Source organism: Corvus brachyrhynchos, unplaced genomic scaffold, assembly GCF_000691975.1.
Source record: "Corvus brachyrhynchos isolate BGI_N302 unplaced genomic scaffold, ASM69197v1 scaffold523, whole genome shotgun sequence".
Classification (NCBI taxonomy): Eukaryota; Metazoa; Chordata; class Aves; order Passeriformes; family Corvidae; genus Corvus; species Corvus brachyrhynchos.
Genome location: NW_008237265.1, coordinates 1,772,248 through 1,782,933, shown reverse-complemented (window position 1 = coordinate 1,782,933; position 10,686 = coordinate 1,772,248). Strand labels below are relative to the sequence as shown.

Sequence of the window (10,686 nt, the reverse complement as noted above, 5' to 3'; positions counted from 1 at the left end):
TCTTGTGGCTTCCATTTATGTAAAATTAGGGCCTGTAGCAACAGCATCATGAATAATGGACACAGAGAGTCGAACACACCGTGGAGCTCTGGCAAAGATCTGCTCGCTCACTACCACTGCTTCAGCCCCATCATGAATGTTTAACCAGTGAAAGCTTTAGTCTCAGGTACAAAAACTTACACTAGAATCCACCTGTGGAGAGCCCTGGTCACCTGAGAAAAGAGAAGGTTGTGTGGAGCTGAGCACAGGCAGTGCTGTGTGTCTGAGCCCCAAGCCCCGAGCCTGGAATTCAGGAGGAATTCTCTTGTTGCAGCGAGTGCCATGCTCCAAAAGCCTTCTCCCCCTCAGCACACAGGCACAGCTGGGCAGAAGGGCCCTTGTGGTGAAAATGGCAATTTTCAGTGGTTCCCCCCTTGCTGTTTGAAGACTTGTGTAAAGCTGGGCTGGGTAAGGGTGTGCGTAAGCCTCTTGGCAGTGTTGTTGGAGTGCTCTGGATGGAAAATAACTGGTCAGAGCAGAGGCAAAGTCATCGTGACAAAGCACAAGTGTATGCTTCTGAAATCATAACACAAGTTGAGACGGGATCCCATCCCAGGGTGATAACAAAGCTGTTATAGTGCACAGGGGTCTGTGCTGGTGACCAAAGAAAAACAGTCACTAAAAGGAAACAGGGAACTCTGTAACTGGCAGTGTCATTAACGGCAAATTCCTGGAGGTCCCCTGACAGGGACACAAAAATGCCTAACAGGGTCAGTAACAATACTTGCTCTTGCAAATGGGCTTGTCTGATCAGGTCTATATCCTCACACCCTCCCCGAGCCCCAAAAGTAACCAGAAACAAACTGCAGCCTGGGTTTGCAATGCCTGTACAAATGCTTTCTCTGTGTTAATGCATGTGGACTTCCGGGACTCTGCTGGCTGACTGTCAGGTCGAACCAAGCCCACTGGCTCAACCCCAGACCCCAGAACATTGTTCTGCAATGGAAATTAATTTTAAGCTTCTAACAATATTTTAAAACAAAGATACCACACAGAACAGTGATTTCATGCCAGTTTTCCATATAATGTTATTCACAATTTCAAAACCTGCAGGCTCTAAAGTGATCATCACAAATGGAACAGTTTGTAAAGGATGGATTTTGCTTGTCTGCCATCATATAAAGCTCCTTCTTCATTAGCACTCAAGTAACTTTATCATGTTTGTGATGATGGCAAATGTAAGGGTGCATTGATGTAAATACAGAATTTTAGGCTAAATCCATGTGACACTAGGTTATTCGGAGCTTTGACCTACTCCTGGATCCCAGACCACTAATTCACCCACTCCTACTTGTCAGCTGCTTGATCTCACTAAGGGCTAAAATTTAAAATGAAAGCCTTATGGGAGAAAGGCCAGAAGCCATTTTTCTACCAACTATAATTATTGGCACGGCTGCATTCTGCAAAATGAATTTTAGTTTCTTGTTGAGGCTTACCCTGACAGATATTCCCTCTTGGTGCTTAATTAAGTTAGGACTTGCACATACTAGTTTATTGCATGTCTTTTTAAAGAAAAACAATTTCAGAGTGAAAATCCAGTTTTCCCAAAAAGGAATTAGTGGATTGAGATTGGGAAAGGCATTTTTAAAGAAGATGTGGCTCTATTTAATTTTCCCTAGCTTATATAAGGAACTGAAAAAAATAGCTCTTTCTCAGTGATGTCACGTAGGTTAGGTGTGACACTGTATGAATTGCACATATTAAAAAGCCAAATCCAGTTGACTTAAAATTCAGATGGCTTCAGAAATTAAGATTCTCTGTGTAGTAAAGGCATTTTCCATCCAAAAAGAATTTAAAATATCACTCAATTCCTTGTGAGATGGCTGAGTATTTAGCTGGAGAGACTGGAAGACTGTGATCCTGACTGTGCTCTGCATCATTGATTGTGCCCAGCTTTCATTTTCACAGGGCTTGAGGGGAAGTGGGAAAGGTGCAGTTTTGGAGAGCTGGACATCACATATCAAGTCAAAGATGAGGGTGTTCAGTTTAAGAGTCCAGTTTTGTGTTCAGAGATGTTAAAGCAAATCCAGGTGATAACCTGAGTTAGGTAAGCTCAGGTCTTTCAAATATAAGGTCCATTGTTCAACATCCTAAAACTAGTGAATCTTTGTGGAGGTTGTCATTAACATTTCATTTTTGTGTGAGTTGCATGAATACAATCCTCCCAGGAGCGTGGAGATAACTGAGGAATGTTTAGGAAATACTGTAAGAGAGGCATTCTATGCCCCTTTTACTGTCTCTATGTTCCAAGAGAAAATAAACCTGACACATTCTCTTTCCTCTTTTCCTAATAAAAAGTGATCCCTAATTTGTCACTGCTTCATCTCCTCTTGCTGGGACCATCTCCAAGGTAATCCAGCCCTTGCACTTCTGCTTTTACACATGATAAGATAGCAAGAGTACCTGTAACATTTGTTTTTCCTAAGATGTACCTCACCTGATGGATTTGCCATTTCCACACAGGTTTCACCTCCCCTGGACTCTGGACTTGCCCTGATTTCTGGGCTTTAGGATCTGGTGGTGGTCATCTCTGCCATGGAGAGCTCAGGGATACAGTGGGGGCAAGCACAGCAGCTTGGCTGGGAAGTCAGGAGATGGAAAGATTGTGCCAGGAAAACAGGAGATTGATCTGTAAGTCCTACAAAACTAATAGCTTGTAATACACTGAACAGTTCTGTGGTGCCTTTCAGAGCTTTTTTTTTTTAAATATATCTCCTTAAATGTTTATTTGCTTAAGATCACAAGTGCAACATACAGAGCTGCCAGTGCTTAGCCCTGGTTTAATTTCTGTATTTGTGGAAGCTTTGAGACATTGAGTGTTTCATCATTCCCTGGAATGCCAGCTTTTGTGGCTTTCTAGCATTCAGAGCAGTACATAAGCAAAACACAGACATAAATGCAATAGAAAAATAACTATTTTGTCAGTGTAGGTACTGCAGTTCACGTAATCAGAAGACATGATCCACCTCCAAGAAAAATGAGGTGTATTTTTGATGGAAAACCGTCTTGTCCCTAATGCAGTCCCTTTTGAAGCATGTTTAACATTCCAGGCATTTCACAGCAGAAGTGAAATGCTAACATACACCTATAGAACATGTCTGTGGTGATGCAGAGCACCTTTGGTGCACACCCAGCCTGTGGATCTGCTGCTCGTCAGACCTCCCTACACCCAGTCAGGGAGTTAGAGCAGCTGTCACTAAGCACATTCCATTTTCTGATAACCACTGTAAAACTTTTCTGGAAGGTCGTTTCTATGGAGGAATTTCCTTGACTTTGACATGGTTCCACACAAGGGTGAGGAAGTTCCTGTGCAGGTCTGGCTGGTAGGCAGGCTGCAGTATGTGAGATGGACTTACTTAAGCTGATGTAGACATTTAGCCAGAGAGTTCTGACTTGTTTCACAGCTGCTCCTTTTTCCCAAATACTTGCAAACCGTTCAGTAATGACAATGGCTTCACTGAATACATAAAACTATTTATTATAAAGAGCCATGTTGCACTGCCTGGGATGTTCTGTGTAATAAAGAAAGGATGAACAAAATTTACATAACTGATTTTAACAGATAATGAAAACAGTCATTGGCCCCTAAATTCTTTTTGATGTGTAAGCCTTCTACAAATCCAAAAGTGTCATTTTGAACTTCTGTGACTCATAATTTGTGCTGTATTGGATAATCAGGGCCTCCCTCAAAGCCACTGAGGCCAAGTGAGGGTGTACTGTTGATCTCAACAGTGTGTGAATTGCTCCTGTCCTTAAAAGAAATCTCTCTGATGAATCTGAGGGAAATGCTTTCCTGCAAAACTGTGCCTATGGTTTGTACAAAGCAGGACAGCACACCTGACTGCTCCAGCACGGGGGAACACCATGGATGAGCAAACGTCGTGGCCAAAGTTCACTACCCGTTTGTGCTTTATCACAACGGACAGAGCAATAAACTTGTTCCCCTAGTTACAGCCTGGCCTCACTAATGGCCAGGTGAAGATGTGAGCAAGCTGCTGGGCACAGCTAATGCTCTGCAGCTGAGACAGACAGACACTTGTGCAGAGGAGGAGCCCTCCTGAACTGAATCTTAGAACATCCTGTGCATCTCCTCTGAGTGGAGGAGGAGGCTATGGAGGTCTGGTCCTGTAAGTTTTCCCCCATTGTGCCTGCCTGAAGTTCTGGCAGAATCTGTCCTGTATTATTAAATTACAGGAAAGTTTCACAACTGGGGAAAGAGCTGTTGTTTGCCATTTTAGAAGCAACTGTATTTAAGTAATGAGTGAGATCATGAGTACATGTTGTATTTCCCGGGAGTCACAACATCTGTGTTTGTAGAGTATTTTTTGCTTCTTGAAGTTTGCATGCTATTTGAAGGCAGTGTGTCATTTTGGTTATATATAGTTAAAAATATATTTTAAAATACACTGTGTGAAATGTATCACCCATAGATCCAAGGAAACTGAATCCTTCCCTCCTCTAAGTAATCTCTACCTGAAATCTCCAGGAAAGTTACCTGCCATGATACTGCTTTGGCACAACCTTGCCCCAGAAGAAGGGTGTGGCAGTTTTGCTGCTGATCCAGGCCCTGCTGAATTTGGTCAGGAGGCTTCCCTTGGCTGCTGTGTCCACCCTGGCATATCCTCAGCCATTTCCCCCACAGTGCTCTTCCCAAAAATGTTTGTGACGTTTTCAATCGTGAATCTGTAGGAGCAGAGTGGGGACTGTGCATCACTTAGGAAGCCATGAGACAGTCACTGCATGCAGAGAGATTGGAAACTATTGGTCTGGCCTGCATCCAGACCCCAGACCTTGCTGGGGAATGTCCCTTCCTTGGAGAGCCTCAAGCCCTCTTCTTCCCTGATAATCACAGTGCACTCCAAGAGCACACACCCAGGGCATTTCCTTCTTCCTGGCAGCCAGGGAGGCTTAGCCTTTGTAAATCCTCACGAGGTTTTGGGGGGAAGTACCTTGAAATTGCAAAATGCTTGTTCTGTGCTGTCCCAGTCTGTTCATTAGTAAGGCTTTTAGTTACGTAACAACCCTGCTTTAAAACTGTCTGCTCTCCTGTAACATCACAGAAATAGGAGACTCGGCCCCCTGCCTTTTGCAAAGTGACTGCTGAGGTACTTATTAACATCAGTTCCAAGACATTTTTCGGTGAGCAGTGAGAGTTGGAATATGGAAATGTCATATTTTTCCTAGTATTCAACAGTTGTTAAACTAGAAACATAACTCTTGCCAGATAGTTATTTCTTGTGCCTGTCGTCTTCATAGAAGGAAAACGAACGTGCATTTTTCTTCCATTAAGTATTTTAAAGTTCATCCTTGTTTGGTGACCTAGTCAATTAAAATAAGTTTATGAGCAGCTTGTGAGAGCAGAAGACTAATTAATTTTAGGTGTTAGATAAAGCACATTATTTTCCGTTTTTGTCTGCTAATGAGTATTACTAATACCCATAATAACAGATCTTACAGAAAATAGTGTTACACAGAGTTTATGGTACTTTACAAATAATTATCTCAATATCATTATGAATTAACAAACTGCTACTTTTGTGGGAAAACATGCATTAAGGCAACATTATATTAGCACAGCACCTAGAGAAAAGAATCTCTAATATTATTTTCATAGAAAATAAGAGCATCTTTCAGAAATGGTTCATTAAAGTTCACCATTTTTTTGACAGGGATGAACATTTTCCAGTATCCCACCTAGTATTGCCCCCAAAAGTGTAAGTGAACTCCAGATATATTAAAGACAGGCAGTGTACATCCCTAGAACATACTCCAGAATGTTGTTTTTCTTTGGATCTATATTTCTGTCTCTTAGAGTCACTGAAGTCATCTGTAAGTGTAGGTTCTTCATCCAAAATTCCCTTTCACTGGAGTTGGTTCGATCTGTGGGGTAGTTTGGGCTTTTCACTACTGCAAATGCATCCTTTTAGAGCCAGACTGGTTCTTTGAACTGCTTTCACTGGACCATCCAGCATAAAGAGTTGCTATTCTGAAAGGTTACATTGTTTTTATCCTACCACTATAAAGTAGATGCTTACAAAAAGTCTCACTTTGAAGTCACACAATGCTCAGCTTTTCTCTGATTATATTATGTAATGCTGTTCTACTGATATAAGCACAGGGTTTATTTTACACAGAAACCACTTTCTGAGAGGTGACTGTGCAACACACCCAGTCCTGCTGGAACTGCACAGAATTTTAGCTCCACTTCAAATTCTTGGCTCTTAGGAAAAATACTGAGATCTCTGATTTCACACATAAAGAACTTGTTTATTTTTAAATAGTTTATCTAAAAAACAGAGGTACAGGGTAGGGGTGTTTTTTCAGAGGATTATTGGGAGAGTAATTGACTGTGCCAAAAAGATGGTACACAGAAAATGCTGAGATTTAAAACCCTTAAGTACATAGAGAAGACTATCAGGCTTTCTGCTAGAGAGCTTTCCAAAAGGGTTCTTCATAGTGGTTAAGAGTGGCTTCTGGTACCAGTTTTGGGTTTTTTTTACATTGATGAGATGTTGCAGTCTCTCAAGGTATTCCTTTGATATGGTCTAGAAAGAATATCATCCTGTTTGGCCTACAAGGGCTTTGAGGTTCCAAGAGGTGCAGTTCAGGGTTGGACAGTGTTTCCTTCCTTGCAGTGATCTCAGCATGGTCAGAGTTGCACCTGTCCTGTTTTGTCCAGCAAATGGCACCATGTGCAGCTCACAGCAACCAATGACCTCTTTCTACGTGGTCTCAGGCCACTACAGTGAAATGATGTTCAGTTGATGGCGTAACATTGTCCTTTATAGATCAGCACATTGATATCCAGTTTGGTCAGATATCTGCATTCCCCTTCCTTCTCTGCTTTGTTTAAAAATGTTTGTTCCTTGAAGGTGAAGTACCTGATACCTCTCTCTGCCTGTCTCTGCAATGCTCCTAACATTCAAGTTATAAAAATAATAAAAATAATAAAAAATTTATTCTCTTTTCACTGTACTTTTCTCTTGCCTGTCTCTTTTGAGTCGGGGTCCCTGTGGGCCGTGGTGTAATTGTGGTAGTAACAGGTGAATGGGAAAGCTGATGCTCTTCATGTTTCTCCTGGAGAAAGAAGCTGCTCCCTGCTTTTGCACATGCTCTCACCCACCTTACAATTGTTTCAGTGTGGAGTGAAATACAATTGAGACATGTGTTTTGTCTTGCTCCTCTCTTTTCAGGTCTCCACATTAGTGATGCCGAAAGCCAGGGCAGATGGCTTCCATCCCCCTGCAGTGTGACCAGCTGCCCTAAGGGTGAGATTTGCCGAGTGAAACAACTCTCTTGATCCATGTGGGGCTGATGGATGCAGCATTTATTGTGTTCTTTAATTAACTAGCAAAAGGTTAGTTCACTGATTAAGGTAGGGTGTTTGTTTTAAAAGTTTGCTTATTTATTAAAGTAGTGTTTATATTAGAATACAGACTGATATCTCAGTTATTCCCACTTCTTTAGATCTGCCCTGAATGGGAAGTGTTGCTGTTCATCAAACCAGGTGGCAGTGAATAACAAGCCCCTCAAATTCGAGTATAAGTTTGAGGTTACAGAAGCTAATGCTGTAGTGGCATTTCTGCCAATCCCCCTAACCGAGGTCTGTCTGGTACAGTGGCGTGTGTTTAATTTGGTCATCAGTTCAGGGCTGGGTTACTACTCAGTTAGGAGTGTTGCTGAGTAGGCCACAATTCCTCACAGTCTTGACAAAATCATTGCTCAGTCTTTGGGGTTTACCTGTGTGGAACCTGGGAAATTCACTTAGAGAACCTCAGCTCTTCCCCATTAGGATAATGGGGGAGTATCTGGAAGCATGTTAAACAATCCCTCTAAGTTAGCATCCATTCTAAGTCATAGTGATGCCTTTCCTGAAGTGACAAACTGGTTTGATAAGGTACAGTCATGTAGGAGCTGGAAGTACACAAGTGCAGTTATTAAAAATGAATGCTGTATCCTGTTTCCCTTGTGTATCTTGTCACTGACGTGACTTCACAAGTTGCAAATCTATTAAACATTTCAAACATGAAACTGGAGCTCATTAAGCAGAATGTTGACTGGTATATAGCAAACTGTTTCAAATTCAAGACTATTAACATTTGTCTCCCAAGTTTTTTGTCTTCTAGGTTGTCATCAAGCAATCCAGCTGCCTGGGAATACAGCCTGTGCTTCCTGTGATCAGAGTGTGACTGTCCTTTGGGGTGAGGTAGTAGGTTGTATAGTTTTAGGGCTATGCCCTGCCTGTCAGATAACTATACAATCTACTGTCTTTCCTGAAGTGGCTGTGATGTCAGCGCTGGATGTCTCTGAAAGACAACGCAGATATTTTTCAACTGTACCATTCTCTGGCTCTGTCTGCATGTTTGGTTCTTGTACACAAATGTCCTTGGAGTGTTTAGATTCCTGTATTTCCCATTCAGGCTCAAAAGCCATTTCCTTCTGGCATTTTCTGAGAGCAGGTGGGGTGTGAGTGCCAGGACACAGAGGTACAACCCAGTCCGCAATGGATTTCCTCACGCGCAGCTGTCTGGGACTGCCATGGGAGTGGCCACTTGGAAACAGCTGATCCATTTCTCCACTGTTTTCTGGCATTTGTCTTCATGTTAAACATCAAATGGCACTTTTGATTCAGCAGCTGTCTAAATCCACTTGGTGTAGGCTGTTTGAGAAACTACAAAGGGATGAGCTGGACAAAGCCCAAAGAGGATGTCTTCCAGTCAGTCGTGTTTTGCCCTGGAACTGGTAAATGCTTGAACCCTAAGTAAGAGGTCTCTTTAATCAGTTTTGGATGCTGATCTAACTTACTTTTTTATTACATATTGCTAGTTTGGGAGGGACAGTGTTTGCCACTGCAGTTCTCCTGTCTCTGAAGTCCCTCCACCAGTTCTGTCTGACTCCCAGGTAGGGCTGTGGGGAAGGGCTGAGAGGTCACACATGGCCTTTCTAAGGCTAAGAAATGTGTGGGCTGGAGAGTGATAAGGTAATTTACTTACAAATGGTGAAATGTTTCCTTCAGAAGATGCACGTGATGCTCTAACAGGATGAGGTAGTAGGTTGTGTGGTTTCAGGGTAGTGATTTTGCCCCAATCAGGAGATAACTATACAACCTACTGCCTTCCCTGATAGGCAGCATAACATCAGTGTCCTAATTCACAGAGAAACAAGAGCTAAAATACACTCCTCATATACTTCTGAGACCAGCAAAGTAAGTCTAGATACAATTGTCGCTATCCTGTCCCTAATAGCTCTAAATTTAGATTTTTAGTGTAGATTTTTGATAAGCGCCTGCAAAATAATTACTCTTTTTTAAGTCTTTATCATGAAAAAGTTAATTAAAGAAGTTTTATTTATTTCAAAGTTTGCCTGCTCTCAATCTGTTTCATTTTTGGTTCATTGAGTGGGATAAAGTTACTGGGAGAAATGATTCCAAAAATACTGCAAACTTGCATTCAGGAAGTTTGTATTTCCTTGACATCTAAGTTTGACTGCAACAAATTTTACTAGCAATGCACTGGTTTAGTTAACCTTACCTCTCCCTCAGGAATCTTGCAATGTTTTACAAATAGTACTAGGTTAAGTCACACAACATTCTTCAGCAGGTAACCTTTATATTGCAAGGGAAAAGCTGTAACAGTGGAAATCAAGAATGAGAATTAAAAAATCAAAACCAGACATCTATTTAGTCCCTCAGTTTCTCATAACAGGCTCATTTCATGACATTTAGTGCTCCTGAAAGAATTCTCTGCTATCTAAAAAGCACAAATTGCATCTGAAAAACTATGGACAAAAAATGTTTGGTCATTAAAGATATTTTGAGAATATGAACTTCAGAGTCTTACAAGAAAAATCTGCAGAAGAAAGCGAATATGACAACAAGGTGCTGGGTTTGGTTGTAGACATAGAAATTGTTCTCCCACATGCAAAGTGTACCCAAAAATAGGAGTCTGTAAACCTTAAGGTTTCCTTGAGGCCAGAGGTATCAGACTGGTTTTGTATAACCATTAGTATCTATTTTGATTGTACAGCATCCTGTTACTGTAGACCAGAGTGAAAATTGAAGGTAGCTGTAATCCTGTGTTTCTGTCTGCCGTGCTTCACAAAGGCAAGCCCGCCTTCCCTGGATACCTTTCCCCTCATCTCTGTAGCTGGGAGAGATGTGACATGCACAGTGAAAGCAAATGGAATAACTCATGGTACAGTCAGCAGCAAAAGTGGGTATTTTATTGCCTCTCTGGTCCAAAAGTACCACACGTTATCTGGAGTCAGGTGGTATTTGAGGTCATTCAACACCTTGAAACAGGGCCTTTCCTTCATACCTTTGCCAAAGGTTTGGAAGGTTATTTGACTTGAGTTCATAGAGATGGGAAAGGCTGTTGGTACAGGAGGAAAAGTTGGTGCATGTCTGAAACACCCACAGAAGAACAGGCAATACTCTGGCTGGTTTTAATCTTCTCCATTCCTCTGGCTCTGCATCTCTTAATGCAGCACTGCAGGTCCTTTCTTGCAGCCCCAGGGCTGCAGTGTGAACATGAGAGAAGCTGGGATAGTATTTGCATTGTGTGTAGCCTAAAGCATCGTGCTGCTCTCCAGGATGCACAACGGGCTGGAGAGCACAGTCTTGCATTCAGTAACTACAGAGCAAATGTT

The 10,686-nt window shown here is 42.0% G+C and overlaps 1 long non-coding RNA gene across 1 annotated transcript in view; it reads left to right on the top strand.

Moving 5' to 3' along the window:
• The window catches only part of LOC108445772, a 121,137-nt gene extending 111,426 nt beyond the window's left edge, over nucleotides 1-9,711 (top strand). The window contains exons 11-12 of the long non-coding RNA XR_001860746.1: nucleotides 30-2,670; nucleotides 7,233-9,711. This is a non-coding gene — a long non-coding RNA (uncharacterized LOC108445772). The remainder of the gene's footprint in view (nucleotides 1-29; nucleotides 2,671-7,232) is intronic.
• The last annotated feature ends 975 nt before the right edge of the window (nucleotides 9,712-10,686 follow it).